The sequence below is a fragment of the Pan paniscus genome, chromosome 14, assembly GCF_029289425.2.
Source record: "Pan paniscus chromosome 14, NHGRI_mPanPan1-v2.0_pri, whole genome shotgun sequence".
Classification (NCBI taxonomy): domain Eukaryota; kingdom Metazoa; phylum Chordata; class Mammalia; order Primates; family Hominidae; genus Pan; species Pan paniscus.
In genome coordinates, this window is record NC_073263.2 from 85218950 (window position 1) to 85233855 (window position 14906).

Consider the following 14906-nt stretch of genomic DNA (forward strand, 5'->3'; position numbering starts at 1 on the left):
TGTTTTCCATTCTGGTTTCGTAGTCCTGCTTTTTGATGTTGTATGCATTTTACTTTCCAAGTGTCTTCATGGGCATGTTAGTTAAAAGCTAATAGACGCTTATTAGTTGTTACTAACCACCCTGTACTCTGAAATGTGTCCTAATTCAGAACAGGAAAATTTATTTGTGTTTTTGAATTGTGTACAACATGTAGCTCATTCAAATTAAGTATATCCTGTTATAAATGAGAGTTAAACATGGCATAATGTTCATCTTACCTGAACTGCCTACTTTTGGTTCCAGAATCAAGTCAACTGTAGTAGTAGTCAGGTGAAGTCCATGCAGACATATTCCTACTCTGTAATAATAACTCAGAGATTTATTAGCTTTATGTTTTGTGAACAAAATACAAATATTAGTTTTAAATCATAAACTCCCAACAAGGAATAAAATATATGTATTTATTTATCTGATATGTTATTGATCATGAAAACTAAATTTTTGATGAGAATTGCCATTAACATTCAGTTGTAATTTACCAAAACACATGAAAGGCATTTGGCTAACATATTTTTTGTTATTGTTCTGGTTTATTCATATTTCTCTTCTTGATTTGTTTTTGTTCTGTTGATCTTGTGTTCTTGTACAACACTAATGAGATTTGGGATATCACTTTCCTATATGAGTATTCTTATTACTCTTTAATTAAAATTTAGATTTCTATATCTACATTGCTTAAAATTCACTTTGAGTTTGTATCTTCAGAAATTATTCTCTTAGGAGAATAAACTTCTCTCTAATATGAGCTGCAAAGTCATTGCCTCTAGTTACTCATTAGTAGAAAAGAATTCCTTATTCACATTGTCTTGACGTTGCCTGTGTATCTCTGAATCTTCTCTACCAGCTGGATCCGTGCTCTACATGCATTTTGTTGCTAGTAATTGTCTTGCAAATTCATCGCCTTTTAGAAGAAAGAGTAACTTTGTTGAAAATTCGTTCTTTTTGTTTAAATGTGTTCATTCTGACTATTCTTTGGAAACTACCAATCTTATTGACAAAATGCTGCAGCTAAAAATGAAAAGTTAGTGTCCACCATCAGGGCTGCAATATGCCGTTGTTCCAACTGTAACACTCTGTAACACAAAGGGGAACTACTGGACACACAGACATCATTGTTTATATATTTATTGGAACAATTTTTGGGATGGCATTCATGTATCTTTGTACCAAAATCAATATTTTCTGACAATGATTTGATATATGGAAGTGTCTTAGGGAAGATATATTTTTTGAAATTTTTGATCGAAGAATCATATGAGTTAACATTGGCCCTCACTATTATAGCAAGGATGTTGGGACTGCATTTATTCAAATACATTTAGGCAGAAAGCACAACAAAGTAGTTGAGAGCATGGTCTCATTTGGAATCAGAAAGACTGGGTTCAAATAATGTTTCTTTTTGTTTGTTTGTTTTGTTTTCCCTACAGTTATGTAACCTTGGAATATATATTTAACCATTGAGAAATTTGGTTTTCTCATCTGGAAAAATGGGAACAGATAAGAAAATTGTTATAAGGCAAGACAAAATCAATGGATCATGAAATATGGGCATATGTTGGTAAAAATGGGAGGTAAGTATATGCTGCTAGGCCAGCAACCTGGGAGACTAAGGGAAAGAGTTGCATTTTGAATGTGTATCATGTGCATGCATATCATATTTAAATAAATAAATAAATAAAAATAGCATCATTTTTAAATGATGCTGTAGGTAGAATACTTATCAAAGTGGTTAGCATGCAGTAAACATGCAATGGCAACTCCTAGACATGCATCCATGGCAATTAGAAACATTGACCCAAATGGCCAGAACTGCTGGATGATTAGAGAAATAGGATTTGATAACTGAAAACTACGGGGAGAAGTCTCAGAAGCGGAGGCTTTGAGTGCATTCTATAGAATGAGGTATTATAGATATGAGTAAAGTCCACTGCTTCCTCTGATCTTTTTCCTCTGACCTAAAGACCTTTGATATTTTGGTGCCCAGAAAAAAAAAAGTAGAAAATACATCTACCTAACACCAGTTTAATCTCAAACGATCCACAGAAGTTTTTGAGACAGAATACCTGATTGAGAGCAGATGTGGAAGTCTGGAAAAATAAACTGAATGAGTCATAACTTGGATGTGACTATTGTGTATAAAACTACATCTTTCAAGCATTTTGTTGCTTTAAGTTTTTAGTGTTTTAATATTATGCACTTTTTAATCCTCTTTTCTCAAAGCAGTTTCCATGGATCATCAGAGATGGGATGTAGCCCAGGAAAAATGTTTAGTCACAGCCTAATGTGGGTCTCGGGGAACCTTTATAATTAAACATGTAGGAATATTTGTGTGGCATGTTGGATTTTCCACAAGCAGCTGGGTTTGAGATGGATTTGGGGCATAAAATATTTATTAAGGATTGGCACCTGTGAAATAAAAGCGGGAGAAAAGGATTGAGCAGAGGGAGAAATTAAATAGTGATGTAGCTCTGACAAAGCTTTAACCAGCCAAGTAGGTAGCTGTGAATTGAGTGCTGCCCGACAGTTTCTCCAGATTGGGTTAAAATGGCTGGGCCTTTATAACCCACCTTGCTCATTCAGTGGATATAAGCAGCTCACTCTCTCCTTTTCAACCCCACACACGAAGGCCTCAGGCAAAGGCAGTTAAGTTAGACTTGAAGAAGCTGATAACTGGATACTGATGACTGCACTTCAGCAGCCAGGCATCAAGTGTGGATGGATGCTGTGGGAACACATCTCTGTGACTTTCACTCTCATATTAGAATTCTAAAATGACTTTGATAAACAAAAACTCAACCAAATGCTGTACTTCCACAAGTCTTGAGTGTTTATTTCAATTGTTCATTATCCTCATGGAAACCTTATTCATTTTCATTTGTAAACCCAAGAAAGATATCATAATAATAAAGATATAATAATAATAATAAACTATGTATGTTTTTAAATACCTGCCAGGTGTGTGTGATCCATGTTTTCAACCCAATATTTAGACAGACACTCCAGAATGTCTCTTTATTTCTCTTGATAAAATTGTTTCTCATTTTTTGCAGTTTCTCTTTTATTTCCTTTTATTATATAGATATATAATCTTGATCCCATACTTTTTCGAGTAAAACTAAGAAAGGTAATGCACTTTTATTTAAGTATATTTGAAAGAATAACAGAATTTACTATATAGAAAAAATCTATAGTAATATGATCAATTATCCTGGTCCAGAGAAATGTTTTAAGTTTATAAACTTGAAATCTAAGGCTAAAATAAGCTCTTTAAAATTATATGCATTAGGTTTTATATTTGAATAAATTATTTTTAAATAACATGTGAAGAGCTTATTTTTCAGAATGAGAGCCTGTTTCCCTGGAGGAAGAGAGAAGTTCTCTTTTTTCATATTTTAATAAACAAAAGTTTACACCTAACATTGGCAGCAAATATCCCCAGTGATATGGTTTGGTTTTGTCCCCACCCTAATCTCATCTTGAATTATAGTCCACATAATCCCCACATGTTGTGGGAGGGACCCCATGGGAGGTAATTGAATCATGCGGGTGGTTTACCCCATGCTGTTCTCCTGATAGTGAGTGAGTTATCCTGAGATCTGATGTTTTTTCTAAGCATCTGGCATTTCCCCTGCTGGCACTCCTTTCTCCTGCTGCCCTGTGAAGAGGTGCCTTCCGCCATGATTGTAAGTTTTCTGAGGCCTCCCCAGTCATGCAGAACTGTGAGTCAATTAGACCCTTTTCTTTATAAATTAACCAATTTCAGCTGTTTCTTCATAGAAGCATGAGAATGGACTAATACAGTAAATTGGTACCGGGATAGTGGAGAGAGGATGATATGGTTAGGCCTTGTGTCCCCACCTAAATCTCATCTTGAACTGTAATTCCTATAAACCCCGAAATCCCCACATGTCAATGGAAAGACCAGGTATAGATAATTGAATCACGGGAATGGTTTCCCCTATGCTGTTCTTGTGATAATGAGTGAGTTCTCACAAGATCTGATGGTTTTATAAGGGGTTCTTTTCCCTGTGCTCAGCACTTCTCCTTCCTGCCACCTTGCTTTCACTTTGCCTTCTGCCATGATTATAAATTTCCTGAGGCCTCCCTAGCCATAGTGAATTATGAGTCTATTAAACCTTTTTCCTTCAGAAATTATCCAGTCTTGGGCAGTTTTCTTAGCAGTATGAAAATAGGCTAATACAGTACATTGGTACCAGGTGTAGGGCACTGCTGTAAAGATACTCAAAAATGTGGAAGTGACTTTGGAACTAGGTAATAGGCACAGATTGGAACAGTTCCAAAAGCTCAGAAGAAGACAGGAAAATATGGGAATGCTTGGAACTTCCTACAGACTTGGAGGACTCAGAACACAGGAAGATGTGGGAAAGTTTGGAACTGCCTAGAAACCTGTTGAATGGCTTTGACCAAAATGCTGATAGTGATATGGACAATGAAGTACATGCAAAGGTGGTCTCAGATGGAGATGAGGAAGTTATTGGGAACTGGAGCAAAGGTCACTCTTGCTAAGCTTTAGCAAAGAGACTGGTGGCATTTTGCTCCTACCCTAGAGATCTTTGGAAACTTGAACTTGAGAGAAACTGAAATTGGAATTTATGTTTAAAAGGGAAGCAGAACATAAGTGTTTGGAAAATTCGCAGCCTGACAATGCAATAGAAGATAAAAATTTATTTTCTGGGGAGTAATTCAAGCCCACTGCAGAAATTTCCATAAGTAAGGAGGAGCCAAATGTTAATTACCAAGACAATGGGGAAAATGTCTCCAGGGCATGTCAGAGGTCTTCATGGCAGACCCTCCCATCACAGGCCCAGAGACTTAGGAGGGAAAAATGGTTTCCTGTGCTGGGCCAAGGGCCCTTCTGCTGTGTGCAGCCTCAGGACTTGGTGCCCTCGTCCCAGCCCCTCCAGCCATGGCAAAAAGGGGCGAAGGTACAGCTCAGGCTGTTGCTTCAGAGGGTGCCAGCCCCAAGCCTTGTCAGCTTCAATGTGGTGTTGGTCCTGTGCACAGAAGACAAGAATTGAGGTTTGGAAAACTCTATCTAGATTTCAGAGGATGTATGGAAATGCCTGGATGTCCAGGCAGAATTTTGTTGCAGGGGTGGGACCCTCATGGGGAACCTCTGCTAGCACAGTGCAAAAGGGAAATGTGGGGTCGGAGCCCTTACAGAGAGTCCCTACTAGGGCACTGCCTAGTGGAGCTGTGAGAAGAGGGCCACCATCCTCCAGACCCTAGAAGAGTAGATCCACTGACAGCTTGCAACCTGCACCTGGAAAAGCCACAGATAATTAATGCCAGCCTGTGATAGCTGCCTGCTGGGAGGGGGCCAGTACCCTGCAAAGCCATAGGGGCAGAGCTGCCCAAGTCCATGGGAGCCCACTTCTTGCATCAGCATGACCTGGATGTGGGGCATGAAGGCAAAGGAGATCATTTGGGAACTTTAAGGTTTAATGACTGCGCTCTTGGATTTTGGACTTGCATGGGGCCTGTAGCCCCTTTGTTTTGGCCAATTTCTCTCATTTGGAACAGGTGTATTTACCCAATGCCTGTACCCCTATTCTGTCTGGGAAGTAACTAACTTGCTTTTGATTTTACAAGCTCATAGGTGGAAGGGACTTGCCTTGTCTCAGATGAGACTTTGGACTTGGACTTTTGGATTAATGCTGGAATGAGTTAAGACTTTGGCGGATTGTCGAGGAGACATGATTGTATTTTGAAATGTGAGGATCTGAGATTTGAGAGAGGCCAGAAGTGGAATTATATGGTTTGGCTGTGTCCCCACCCAAATCTCATCTTGAATTATGATCCCCATGATCCCCACATGTTGGGGGAGGGAACCAGTTGGAGGTAATTGAATCATGGGGGCATTTTCCCCCATGCTGTTCTTGTGATAGTGAGTCCTCATGAGATCTTATGGTTTTATAAGCATCTGATATTTCCCCTGCTGGCACTCCTTCTCTCTTCTGCTGCTCTGTGATAGGTTTCTTCCACCATGATTGTATGTTTCCTGGGGCCTCCCCAGCCATGCAGAACTGTGAATCAATTAAACCTCTTTTCTTTGTAAATTACACAGTCTTGGTTATTTCTTCATAGCAGTATGAGAACCGACTAATACACCTAGTTGAGCATATATAGTTTATTTTTGGGGGAAAAAAGAAAAAAAGAAAAAAAAGATAATTGACTGCTCAGATGGTGACAGCTTTTTCTTTGGCTTTCTTCAGTAACATTTCTGACATTTCTTTGACCATTCCAAAACTTCATGAGACCCTTCAGTCAGGAGTTTCACAGGAGTAGGCAAGCATGAAATTAATTTCCCAAAATGAAGTAGCTTACAGGTGCCAGAAGATCCCATAACTCAGTAATACTGGTAAATCCCTAAATTAGTTATTTCGCTTCTTGGGTTTTTGTTGCTATCGTTGTTATTGCTCTTGTGATTTAACTGGGTGAATTTCTTCAATTTTTGGTTTCTTATATCAAAAGAGTGGATTACATATTTTTAGAACAAGGAAACCACTGTTTATCGGTGTGTGTGCATGTATGTGTGTGTTTTAATTTTCTGGCAAAAATCCTTCTCAGTAAGACCTACTTATTCAGGTATATACCTATTTTTTAATGTTACTAAGGGATATTGTCCCTTCATATTGCATTCAAAATTGTTCTAATCCTTTCATTATAATCCTGCAGGAAGGGTAGTATGCAGAGTTGTTGCCCTATAGCTGTAATTCCTATTCTGAGGAATATAAATTCTGATCTCTGTATAAAATCTTGAAGGAATTCCACAAGAAGGATTGTACTATGCTATACCGGTTTCTCATTTACAGATAAAAGTATCAGATTAACTATGTTAAAAATATGTAATTTTTAGTAATGCAATCATTTAAACCTAAATTTTAGTATATGTTTATTGACCTAAATATAATATTTTATCTTAGCTCTTGCTAAGTAACTGTCACCAATTATTTTAAATGAGTCACAATCAAGTATTTAGAATAGTGAGTGTGTGCGTGTGTGTGTGTGTGTGTGTGTATAGAGGATTCTCTATTGATTTGGGGCCATGATGGATAATTTGGAGGTCATTTGTTAAGATTCTTCCTGTGAGTTTCATCTCTCATCTTCATTTACATATTATCAGCTATAAAACACTGACAGATATTTTGCATAATGTAGTGAATTATTGTGGCCACAAATCAGAAATTAAAACAAATTGTGAATATAAGACTTTCTGAACTAATCATGTGTAATGACTCACTCTTCTATTCTGATTAAGCACTAACAGTTTCCTTTGTCAGCATGAAAGGATATGAAACCTCAGAGATAAATGGTAACCCAGTCTAAGTCCATCTCTCAAAGAGACCAATGGGCCATCAACCCATCCTCTGTTCATTTCTCTAAAACCTTAGTATATAATTGGGATGGACATTGAGTTGGAACAGTCTTTACATTTATACCAAGACCAGTGGAATAAAAAGAAAATGGAAGATCCAAGTGGAAGCCCTAATACTACACTTCCTCCACCTAGATCTAGGTAATAAATCAGAAGCAATATTGTATTTAGACAGATGGCAGAAGTTAGTGCCATTCTTATAGATTTATAAGATGCAGTGTTAATGGTCCGTCATATCCCAGTTTCCTATATAAAGAATAAGTTATTGTACCTTGCATCTGCTACTACAAAGAAATAGGTAACAGTACTTGGCATATTTCTGTGAATTCTGAAGACTGCACATGCTACATGCAGGAATATGGCTCCAATCTATTTATTAGTGCCTTGAAGAGTTGTCGGTTCTGAGTAGCGTGAAGCGGAAGAAAGGATTCTGCAAGAGATTCAAGACATTTGCGGCCCTGCCAATTAAACCATATGGCCCAGGAGATCTCAAGTTGCTGGAACTGTCCATATTAAATAGGAATGCTTTTTCGTGTGCCGTGCAAGTTTAGTCTCCTATGAAGAACAGGACCATAGTTTCCGTAAGTTTGTACCATGTTTTCTAAGGAAGTCCATACCATCAGCAGCAGAAAACTGTTCCTTATGTGAAAAGCACCTCCTGATATGCTACTGGACTCTAGTAGAGACTGAATGTCTAGATATGAGACAACAAGTAACTACAGTTAGAGTTGGTCATGTGCTGGGTACTGAGTATAGCAGACCAGTCATGTCCAAGTCTTTGGAAAAAAGCATTAACTCACTGTATAAAGCAAACAGTGCATAGATATTTGGTCCTGCAACGATTAAGTGTACACAAGTTAGTTTAACAAACAAGTGGCTTGTGCACCCATATCACCAGCCTCTGTTACAAGTCTCCCCAAAATCAGATTATATTATGGTCTGTGATGTCTTATGTATGACCAGATAATTGAAAAAGGAGAAGAAAGAAAGGTCTGGTCTGGTTTAGAGATAGCTTGGCTCAATACTATGCTACAGGAGAAAAAGTATCTGTTGCTGCCCAAAGCATTACTTAGAGGTGGCCCTGCAAGACCATGTTGAAGAAAAAAATCCCAGTATATAGAGTTCTGAGCAACACACCTGCGCATAAACTTGATATAGCTGTAGAATAGCTTGAGGCAATTCCTAAGCTGTAACTGTCTTGGCTGGTTAGTCAGGAGCCAGGAAGGAAGAGTAATAGAAATCAGAGGCAATGTATCCTGGAAAGGAAACAAGTGGATGGTCTACAGGAGTGCGCACAGACTGTAAAAATGTTTTATTTCTCATCAGCACCCACCAGGGAGAATCTCTCCCACAGAATACCCTACAAACCATCCAGTAGAGTTCAGCCAGCCACTGTCCTCAGCCATCCCAGGACTGAAAAATAAACTGATAATGTTATAGCTATTATAATAAGGGATGAAAATTTGGCATGGTCTGATGGGAAGCATTTCTCTTACCAAGGCTTCTTCTGTAGCATTTACCTCTGTTTATTGTTTCAAATACTTGGCGACAAGTTAATTGTGTTAAATCCCTTCCTTACTGGGGTCAGGAATTCATTTTGACTTAGATTAAGACTTTATATAGGTTTATCTTTGCCTTTTTTGCCTTCAGGCTTTAGTATTACAATAATATCCAAGGGTTCATAAAATGCCTCATTTATCATTATATGATCCCATATAACATTGTCTTTCATAGGAAAACGTTCTTTTCAAAGGAAAACATTCTACTTAAAAAGAGATGCAACAGTTGACCAATTACTATGGTTATATATTTGAAGCAGTCAGCCCTGGAGAATCCACCAGCTTTAGGAAGGTACCCTGCAGTTTAGACTGATGTTCTTCAAGTCTGTTATTTCATGGCGATCTGTCCCATATAAGTATAACATACATGTCCAGGGCACAATAAAAGGATGTAGCAATGGCCCCCTATTGCCATAAGTCCTACTGGGAAATTTTTAATTCCCATTCACAATATTAGTATTTGCTGGGCTAGAATCCATTTCCCAAGGAGGATATTTGTAGGAGGAAACAAAATAAGATTTTACCTAGAAGTAAAATTATACCTGTCACCTGAATTTCTTTTTTTTTTTTTAGATGGAGTCTCACACTGTTCACTGTCTCCCGGACTGGAGCGCAGTGGCAAGATCTTGGCTCACTGCAACCTCCTCCTTCCAGGTTCAAGCGATTCTCCTACCTCAGCCTCCTGAATAGCTGGGATTACAGGCACCCGCCACCATGCCCGGCTAATTTTTTGTATTTTTAGTAGATACAGGCTTGTCTTGAACGCCTGACCTCATGATCCACCTGCCTTGGCCTCCCAAAGTGCTGGGATTACAGGCGTGAGCCGCTGTGCCTGGCCTGTCACCTGAATTTCTAATACCTGCAGAAAAGTAGGTGAAGAAGGGTGTCACTATACTGGCAATAATGACCCTGCTTATCATAAGGAGATAATCATAATGAGGGCAAGGTTATGCCTGAAGTTCCGAGAATTCACTGGGGTAAATCTTGATGTTTCCACGCTTGTTGATCATTGTAAATGTGCAATTGTAGTGACTAAAGTTAGACAAGAGATAGTGTTGGGGCAAGCAACAAGGAGCAGCTAAAGTGGTAGGCAAGCGTATGGGGAATCAAGAATGGATAGTGGAGGAAGGAGACTGGGAATCATCAGTTGCAACTTCAGAACATTGTATCAATGCAGACTCTTGTTCTATTTACTGCACTATAACTGGTTGAAGATTGTTGTAAAAGGTTGGTTGCAAGTCAGTTTTTTTCCTCACTTCCTCTTTCCTTACTTCCATCCCTCCCTTCCTCAATTCTTTTCTTCCGATGTATATAGAGTTCCTTCCCTCCCTGTCTCACTCTTATGTTCTTTCTTCCTTTATTGTTAATTGTGAATAGTTACTACCTTGGAAGAATCAATAATAGGATGAACTGAATTTATTTATTTATTTATTTTTGAGACAGAGTCTCGCTCTGTCACCCAGGCTGAAGTGCAATGGCACAATCCTGGCTCACTGCAACCTCTGTCTCCCAGGTTCAAGCAATTCTTCCACCTCAGCCTCCCAAGTAGCTGGGATTACACGTGCACGCCACCACACCCAGCTAATTTTTTTGTATTTTTGTAGAGACAGGGTTTCACCATGTTGGCCAAATGGTCTTGAATTCCTGACCTTGTGATCCGCCCGCCTCGGCCTCCCAAAGTGCTGGGATTACAGGCGTGAGCCACCGTGCCCGGCCAAGATGAACTGAATTTAATACGAGGTATGTACATGTTCTGTGCAGTGTAGCAGGTGATGTCAATGTCCTTTTGGTAACTATCATCTTTATCATTCCAACTGCCATCACTGGCATGCTACTGCTCGGGGTTTTTCTTGCTGCTAGAGACCGCTTTTCCACTTTGCCACCACTATGACACACTGGGAGTGCTGGGATCTTGCAGACACGTTGAAATAGCTCGGAAGCAATGACAGATGGGAGTTGGTATATAAATAGCCTGCTTTCTTGCTGCTCAGGCGGGATAATTTGGAATCAGGTGTCTTAGGCCAGCTGCTAGTTTCCCCAGTGGAATTAAGTTCAAATTGCTAACTTTATAATACTTACTTTATAGGGTACCTTCTTTTTGCTTTCTGGTTCCATTTCTTCACAAGTGTTCTCTTTACTTTAAAAGTAAACCGTTAACATTCAGTTGGTTGTCTCTAGTTCTAGGTCTTGAAAAACTTCAATGAAGACATTACCTTTCTGTAGGGTCCGGCCCTATGGGGCTTAACGGATGTTCTCCCCATGTGCAGAGACGAGAGATTGTAATAAATAAAGACACAAGACAAAGAGATAAAGAGAAAGCAGCTGGGCCCGGGAGACCACTACCATCAAGACACGGAGACCGGTAGTGGCCCCGAACGACTGGGCGCACTGATATTTATTGCGTACAAGACAAGGGGGGCAGGATAAGGAGGGCGAATCTTCTAAGTGATTGACAAGGTGAAGCAAGTCACGTGATCACAGGACAGGGGGCCCTTCCCTTTTAGGTAGCCGAATCAGAGAGAGAAGGCAGCATACATCAGCGTTTTCTTCTATGCACTTATAAGAAAGATCAAAGACTTTAACACTTTCACTATTTCTTCTACCGCTATCTACTACGAACTTCAAAGAGGAACCAGGAGTACCGGAGGAACATGAAAGTGGACAAGCAGCGTGACTATTGAAGCACAGCACCGCAGGGAGGGGTTTAGGCCTCCGGATGACTGTGGGCAGGCCTGGATAATATCCAGCCTCGCACAAGAATTTGGTGGAGCAAAGTGTTCCCTGACTCCTCCAAGGAAAGGAGACTCCCTTTCACGGTCTGCTAAGTAATGGGTGTCTTCCCAGACACTGGCATTACCGCTTGACCAAGGAGCCCTCAAGCGGCTCTTATGCCGTCGTGAGAGAGGGCTCACCTCTTGCCTTCTAGGTCACTTCTCACAATGTCCTTTCAGCACCTGACCCTATACCCGCCGGTTATTCCTAGATTATATTAGTAATGCAACAAAGAGTACTATTAAAAGTTAATAATTAATAATGTTTATACTAATGATTGATAATTGTCCATGATCTTCTCTATATTTAATTTGTATTATGACTATTCTTATTCTAACTATTTTCTTTATTATACTGAAACAGTTTGTGCTTTCAGTCTCTTGCCTCGGCACCTAGGTAATCTTTCGCCCGCCCCTTCCTGGCATTCAACTTGGATGAAGCTTTCTCTTTATCCCAGGCTTTGTCATTCTTTGTGCTAGTCTCTGCTGAGGCATCTGCATTGATTTCTAGTTCCTGGTTGCACAACCCAACATACTCCTGAAACCTCCCTACTTTCCAGCCAGAAGGTTCTGTGGTTACAGTAACTCTTGTGTCCATCCACACCACTTTCAATCATATGGGAATATCTTTCAGCAACCTTGGGCTCACAGGCTTCCTACAGGTGGCTCAGTCCTGGTTATTCATGTACTTATGCTCAGCCTCTACTTTTTGTGAAATTGCTGCCTATCAAAAAACTTTCTGCCTGGAAATGTACCACTGGTACCCCCTGATTTCATAACCCCAAGCTGAATTTCTACCCTTACCCTCCTCTTCATGCCAGGATTTAACCCTAAATGTTTCCAGTAATATTCCCTCTACTTTGGTCTAGAAAGTAAGTTCGTTTTCTAGTCTTCTTAGTAGAAAACAGTATTTCAGCAAGTACACTTGCAAACTTAAGGCATCTTAGTCTTTTTTAATGTCTAAAGCCAACAATTAATTTCTCTAATTTCTCATGACAATTCTGCTGTGGCTTCATTATCTAACAAGAATGTTATGGTCTAGCCTGAGAGAAGAGAAGAAAATAAATTACACACATGTATACATGAACATAGTAGTTAATATTTTTAATTATTATTCCTCCCACATGTGCAATGAAAGTAGTCTAAACCAAGCAATAATCATGATATGAGTTCAGAGTGAGAGATCACAAGAGATCAAATGTTAGATGACTTTTAGGTTAGCAAGGGTAGAGTGTTGTTAAATACAATTAAGATAAAAAGAAAATACTCACCAGACTTTTACCACATGGCATGAAAAGGGCATGTGTATGTATATGTGTGATGGGAGTGGGGGTGTAAGTAGGGGGCAGGTGTCATGGAGCTATAGAGTAACACATAAAAACTTACACATAGTCATAGAAATCGATCAGATACTAATAATTAACTGTTTCCACATGACTTTATGCCAAAATTTCTTTAAAATATACTTTTTATATAATGGCTTTTGAAAAAATGTATCCCTAATAATTTAGACCCATTACCTCTTATCATGTTAGTTCCATTATTTCCTTCAGGATATTTACCTCTTCGTATATTTATATATGAATATAATGCTATATTATTCTTCTATATAACAATATAATAGAATAAATAATATATAATTATATAATATATAATTAAGCTTATATCATGTATAGCCTAACTAGTTATAGAGGTATATCTAACTAGTATGCCTAATATATAATAATCACAACAGTATATTTAATATATAATAATCATGTATGTTACACATCTTTATTCATCAAATAATGTCCTATGTTATATATTTTATATTGCTAATTTAATTATTTAAAATATAAAATATATTGTTAATTCTGTAAGAATTAAAGAATTCTTAAGATTTTAAGAATATATTTTACATATTCCTAAATATATCATTTCTATTCCTATGATACACGTATACATATATATGTATATATCATTGGAGAAACATATATATAAAATATATATATACCCTAATATAATTATTTAATCAGAAATAAAAAGTTTTTTTTTGTTGTTGCCCATGTTTTATTTGAGCAACACTCCAACTGGCTTATTCTGCATGATAGACTCTTAATATGCCTTAGTTAATAACTGAAGTCTAATCTCCAAATCTGCTAGCATCTTTATTTCTGTCAATCTTCAGAATTTACAGCAATATCTGTCCAAAAGGACAGGTAGATGATTGTTGCTGAAATGAACCAGACTCTGTCACAACTGAATGCTTCAGCTAGTTTAAGGTGAGGAGAAATATAGGATGTTACATTAAGATACAGGGAAAAAAGCTGAGAACCTATTGTATTGCATACATCTTGCTTTTCAACATGCATGACAAGAAAACACAGGCACATTAAAGGCAGACCTGGGATGGCAAAGGTGATTTCTATATACATCTGTTTCTCAGTTTTGCAAGCAAAAAAATGCATCTCAATATGTCATTACTTTGTTTTAAAAGCTGAATTAATTTGCTACTAATCACTAGTTTAACAATAAGACTTTTTGCATACCAGTGTTTCTCTTTCATAATTCTAAAAGTGAAAATTAATTAACTAATTTTTATCAATATTTTCTTGGTAAAACAAAACTTGAAAAAGAATAGCTACCTCTTTTACTGAAATATATTTTTCAAAGGTAATTGCTAAAAAAATGAAAGATGCAATAGGAAAATAAGAACTCTGTAAAGTTATATATATATGTTAGTAAAGATAGTAGATGAAATTGTCTAGACCCTTCCAAGGAATAAGTAAAAGGATGTAAGGAAATAACTATTGCTACCTAACATCTACTGAGAGGTTTTCATGTGCCAGGCATGTAGTTGATCACAATAATCAGGTTAGTTTTAGTTTTCTAATAAATGAACAAAACCACAGCAAAAAAAAAGTACAAATCAAATGCATACTTCTACCATTTTACAGATTGAATCATGCAAATTACATAGCAAGTTAGTGGTCTATTCTTATTTAAACCCAGGTATTTCTAATCCAGAACTTAAACTGCAAGTTACTGTACTTTTTGTGCAACTGTGAATAAATGTGCAAATACACAGATCATCTTGTGTGTTATCAGATTTCTTTATGCAGTAAAGAGGAGAATCTGCCTTTCTGAGATGGAAGAAA

General features: G+C 38.0%; 1 long non-coding RNA gene across 1 annotated transcript in view; it reads right to left on the minus strand.

The window, feature by feature from the left end:
• The window catches only part of LOC129393652 (uncharacterized), a 38718-nt gene extending 25247 nt beyond the window's left edge, over positions 1-13471 (minus strand). Inside the window, exon 1 of the long non-coding RNA XR_008620676.2 lies at positions 259-13471. This is a non-coding gene — a long non-coding RNA (uncharacterized LOC129393652). The remainder of the gene's footprint in view (positions 1-258) is intronic.
• Positions 13472-14906: the final 1435 nt, after the last annotated feature.